Here is a 5000-nt window from a genome sequence, read left to right on the forward strand (position 1 = left end):
AGAGAGAGTGTGTGTGTGAGAGAGAGAGAGTGTGTGTGTGAGAGAGAGAGAGAGAAAGTGTGTTTGAGAGAGTGTGTGTGTGTGAGAGAGAGTGTGTGTGAGCGTGAGTGTGTGTGTGTGTGAGCGTGAGTGAGTGTGTGTGTGTGTGTGTGTGTGTGTGAGAGAGAGAGAGAAAGTGTGTGTGAGAGAGAGAGTGTGTGAGTGAGAGAGAGTGTGTGTGTGAGAGAGTGTGTACGTGTCTGAGAGTGTATGCGTGTCTGAGAGTGTATGTGTGTCTGAGAGAGTGTGTGTGCATGTCTGAGAGAGTGTGTGCGTGTCTGAGAGAGTGTGTGCGTGTCTGAGAGAGTGTGTGCATGTCTGAGAGAGTGTGTGCATGTCTGAGAGAGTGTGTGCATGTCTGAGAGAGTGTGTGCGTGTCTGAGAGAGAGTGTGTGTTTGAGAGAGAGAGTGTGTGTGTGTGTGAGTGTGTGAGAGAGAGAGCGTGAGTGTGTGTGAGTGTGTGAGTGTGTGAGAGAGCGAGTGTGTGCATGAGTGAGAGAGAGAGTGTGTGAGAGTGTGCATGTGTGAGAGAGTGATTGTGCATATGTGAGAGAGCGTGCATGTGTGAGAGAGAGCGAGTGTGTGTGTGAGAGAGTGAGTGTGCGTGTGAGAGAGTGAGTGTGCGTGTGAGAGAGTGTGCATGTGAGAGAGTAAGTGTGCATATGAGAGAGTGTGCATGTGAGAGAGAGTGTGCATGTGAGAGAGAGTGTGCGTGTGAGAGAGGGTGCGTGTGAGAGACAGTGTGTGTGTGTGTGAGAGAGAGTGTGCATGTGTGAGAGAGAGTGTGCGTGTGTGAGAGAGAGTGTGCGTGTGTGAGAGTGTGCGTGTGCAGGAGAGTGAGATTGTATGTGTGTGTTGGAGAGAGAGAGTGTGTTTATGTGGGAGAGAGAGAGTGTGTGTGTGAGAGAGAGAGAGTATGTGTGTGTGTGAGAGAGAGAGAGGGTGTGTGTGTGTATGAGAGAGTGTGCATGTGAAAAACCCAGTGTTTGTGTGAGAGAGAGTGTGTATGTGTGAGAGAGAGTGTGTGTGTGTGAGAGATTGTGTGTGTGTGAGAGAGAGAGTGTGTGTGTGTGAGAGAGAATGAGAGTGTGTGTGTGAGAGAGAGAATGAGAGTGTGTGTGTGTGAGAGAGTGTGAGTGAGTGTGTGTGACAGTGAGAGTAAGTGTGTGTCAGTGAGAGAGTGTGTGTGTGCGAGAGAGCAAGTGTGTATGTGTGTGAGAGAGTGTGAGTGTGAGAGAGAGAGAGTGTGTGTGTTTGTGTGTGACAGTGAGTGTGTGTGAGAGAGAGGGAGTGTATGTGTGAGAGAGAGGGAGTGTGTTTGTGTGAGAGAGAGAGTGTGTGCATGTCTGAGAGAGTGTAAGCGTATCTGAGAGAGTGTGTGCGTGTGTCTGAGAGAGTGTGCGCATGTCTGAGAGAGTGTGTGTGCGTAAGAGAGAGAGTGTGTGTGTGAGAGAGTGTGCGTATGTGAGAGAGAGTGTGCGTGTGAGAGAGTGTGCGTGTGAGAGACAGTGTGTGTGTGTGAGAGAGAGTGTGTGTGTGGGAGAGTGTGCATGTGTGAGAGAGAGTGTGCGTGTGTGAGAGTGTGTGTGTGCAGGAGAGTGTGTGTGTGAGTGTGAGAGTGAGATTGTGTGTGTGTTGGAGAGAGAGAGTGTGTTTATGTGGGAGAGAGTGAGAGAGTGTGTGTGGTGAGAGGGAGAGAGAGTGAGTGTGTGAGAGTGAGAGAGACAGAGGGTGTGTGCGTGTGAGAGAGAGTGTGCGTGTGAAAGAGTGTGTGTTTGTGCGAGAGAGAGAGAGAGTGTGTGTGTGAGAGAGAATGAGAGCGTGTGTGAGAGAGAATGAGAGTGTGTGTGAGAGAGAATGAGAGTGTGTGTGTGAGAGAGAGTGAGTGAGTGTGTGTGACAGTGAGAGTGAGTGTGTGTTTGTGCGAGAGAGCAAGTGTGTATGTGTGCGAGAGTGTGTGTGAGAGTGTGAGTGTGAGAGAGAGAGTGTGTACGTGTCTGAGAGTGTGTACATGTCTGAGAGTGTATGCGTGTCTGAGAGTGTATGCGTGTCTGAGAGTGTATGCGTGTCTGAGAGTATATGCGTGTCTGAGAGAGTGTGTGCGTGTCTGAGAGAGTGTGTGCGTGTCTGAGAGAGTGTGTGCGTGTCTGAGAGAGTGTGTGTGTGACTGAGAGAGAGTGTGTGTGTGAGAAAGAGAGTGTGTGTCTGTGTGAGTGTGTGAGGGAGTGAGTGTGTGCGTGTGTGAGAGAGAGAGTGTGTGAGAGTGTGATTGTGCATATGTGAGAGAGCGTGCATGTGTGAGAGAGAGCGAGTGTGCGTGTGTGAGAGTGAGTGTGCATGTGAGAGAGTGAGTGTGCATATGAGAGAGAGAGTGTGCATGTGAGAGATAGTGTGCATGTGAGAGAGAGTGTGCGTGTGAGAGAGTGTGCGTGTGAGAGACAGTGTGTGTGTGTGAGGGAGAGTGCGCATGTGTGAGAGAAAGTGTGCGTGTGTGAGAGAGAGTGTGCGTGTGTGAGAGACTGTGTGCGTGTGTGAGAGACTGTGTGCGTGTGTGAGAGAGTGTGCGTGTGTGAGAGTGTGCGTGTGCAGGAGAGTGAGATTGTGTCTGTGAGAGTGTGTGTGTGAGAGTGAGAGATAGAGAGAGGGTGTGTGCGTGTGAGAGAGAGTGTGCGTGTGAAAGAGTGTGTGTTTGTGTGAGAGAGAGAGTGTGTGTGTGTGAGAGAGAATGAGAGTGTGTGTGAGAGAGAATGAGAGTGTGTGTGAGAGAGAATGAGAGTGTGTGTGTGAGAGAGAGTGTGAGTGAGTGTGTGTGACAGTGAGAGTGAGTGAGTGTATGTCAGTGAGAGTGTGTGTGTGTTTGTGCGAGAGAGCAAGTGTGTATGTGTGTGAGAGAGAGTGTGTGTGTGAGAGAGAGAGAGTGTGTACGTGTCTGAGAGTGTGTATGTGTCTGAGAGTGTGTATGTGTCTGAGAGTGTGTACGTGTCTGAGTGCGTACGTGTCTGAGGGTGTATGTGTCTGAGAGTGTATAAGTGTGTGTGTGTGTGTAAGTGTGTGAGAGAGTGAGTGTGTGCGTGTGCATGTGTGAGAGAGTGATTGTGCATATGTGAGAGAGCGTGCATGTGTGAGAGAGAGCGAGTGTGCGTGTGAGAGAGTGAGTGTGCGTGTGAGAGAGTGAGTGTGCATGTGAGAGAGTGAGTGTGCATATGAGAGAGAGAGTGTGCATGTGAGAGAGAGTGTGCATGTGTGAGAGAGAGTGTGCGTGTGTGAGAGAGAGTGTGCGTGTGTGAGAGAGAGTGTGCGTGTGTGAGAGTGTGCGTGTGCAGGAGAGTGAGATTGTGTGTGTGTGTTGGAGAGACAGAGTGTGTTTATGTGGGAGAGAGAGAGTGTGTGTGTGTGTGAGAGAGAGAGTGTGTGTGTGTGTGAGAGAGAGAGAGAGGGTGTGTGTGTATATGAGAGAGTGTTCGTGTGAAAGAGTCTGTGTTTGTGTGAGAGAGAGAGAGTGTGTGTGTGAGAGACAGAGTGTGTGTGTGGGAGAGAGTGTGTGTGTGAGAGAGAGAGTGTGTGTGTGTGAGAGAATGAGAATGTGTGTGTGAGAGAGAGAATGAGAGTGTGTTTGTGAGAGATAGTGAGTGAGTGTGTGTGACGGTGAGAGTAAGTGAGTGTGTGTCAGTGAGAGAGTGTGTGTGTGCGAGAGAGCAAGTGTATATGTGTGTGAGAGAGAGAGTGTGTGTGTTTGTGTGTGACAGTGAGTGTGTGTGAGAGAGAGGGAGTGTGTTTGTGTGAGGCAGAGGGTGTGTGCGTGTCTGAGAGAGTGTGTGCGTGTCTGAGAGAGTGTGTGCGTGTCTGAGAGAGTGTGTGTGCGTGTCTGAGAGAGTGTGTGTGTGAGAGAGAGTGTGTGTGTGAGAAAGAGTGTGTGTGTGAGAGAGAGTGTGTGTGTGAGAGAGAGTGTGTGTGTGTGTGTGTGTGAGAGAGAGAGCAAGTGTGCATGTGAGAGAGTGTGTGTGTGAGAGAGTGAGCGAACGTGTGAGAGAGAGTGTGCATGTGAGAGAGAGTGTGCGTGTGAGAGAGAGTGTGCGTGTGAGAGTGTGCGTATGAGAGAGAGTGTGCGTGTGAGAGAGAGTGTGCGTGTGAGAGAGAGTGTGCATGTGTGAGAGAGTGTGTGTGTGTGAGAGTGAGATTGTGTTTGTGTGTTGGAGAGAGAGAGTGTGTGTTGAGAGGGAGAGAGTGTGTGTGTGAGAGTGTGTGTGTGTGTGTGTGTGTATGTGTGAGAGAGAGAGAGCAAGTGTATATGAGAGAGAGTGTGTGTGTGAGAGAATGTGTGTGTGAGCGTGAGTGTGTGTGTGTGTGTGTGTGTGTGTGTGTGAGAGAGAGAGTGCGTGCATGTGTGAGAGAGCGTGCATGTGTGAGAGAGAGAGCGAGTGTGCGTGTGAGAGAGTGAGTGTGCGTATGAGAGAGTGTGCATGTGAGAGAGAGTGTGCATGTGAGAGAGAGTGTGCATGTGTGAGAGAGTGTGTGTGTGAGAGAGTGTGCGTGTGAGAGACAGTGTGTGTGTGTGAGAGACTGTGTGCGTGTGTGATAGAGAGTGTGCGTGTGTGAGACTGTGCGTGTGCAGGAGAGTGTGTGTGTGAGAGTGAGATTGTGTGTGTGTGTGTTGGAGAGAGAGAGTGTGTTTATGTGGGAGAGAGAGAGATATTGTTTGTGGTGAGAGGGAGAGAGAGTGTGTGTGTGAGAGAGTGAGCGAACGTGTGAGAGAGAGTGTGCATGTGAGAGAGAGTGTGCGTGTGAGAGAGAGTGTGCGTGTGAGAGTGTGCGTATGAGAGAGAGTGTGCGTGTGAGAGAGAGTGTGCGTGTGAGAGAGAGTGTGCATGTGTGAGAGAGTGTGTGTGTGTGAGAGTGAGATTGTGTTTGTGTGTTGGAGAGAGAGAGAGTGTGTTTATGTGTGAGAGAGAGAGTGTGTGTTG

Source organism: Carcharodon carcharias, chromosome 7 (genome assembly GCF_017639515.1).
Source record: "Carcharodon carcharias isolate sCarCar2 chromosome 7, sCarCar2.pri, whole genome shotgun sequence".
NCBI classification, from domain to species: Eukaryota; Metazoa; Chordata; class Chondrichthyes; order Lamniformes; family Lamnidae; genus Carcharodon; species Carcharodon carcharias.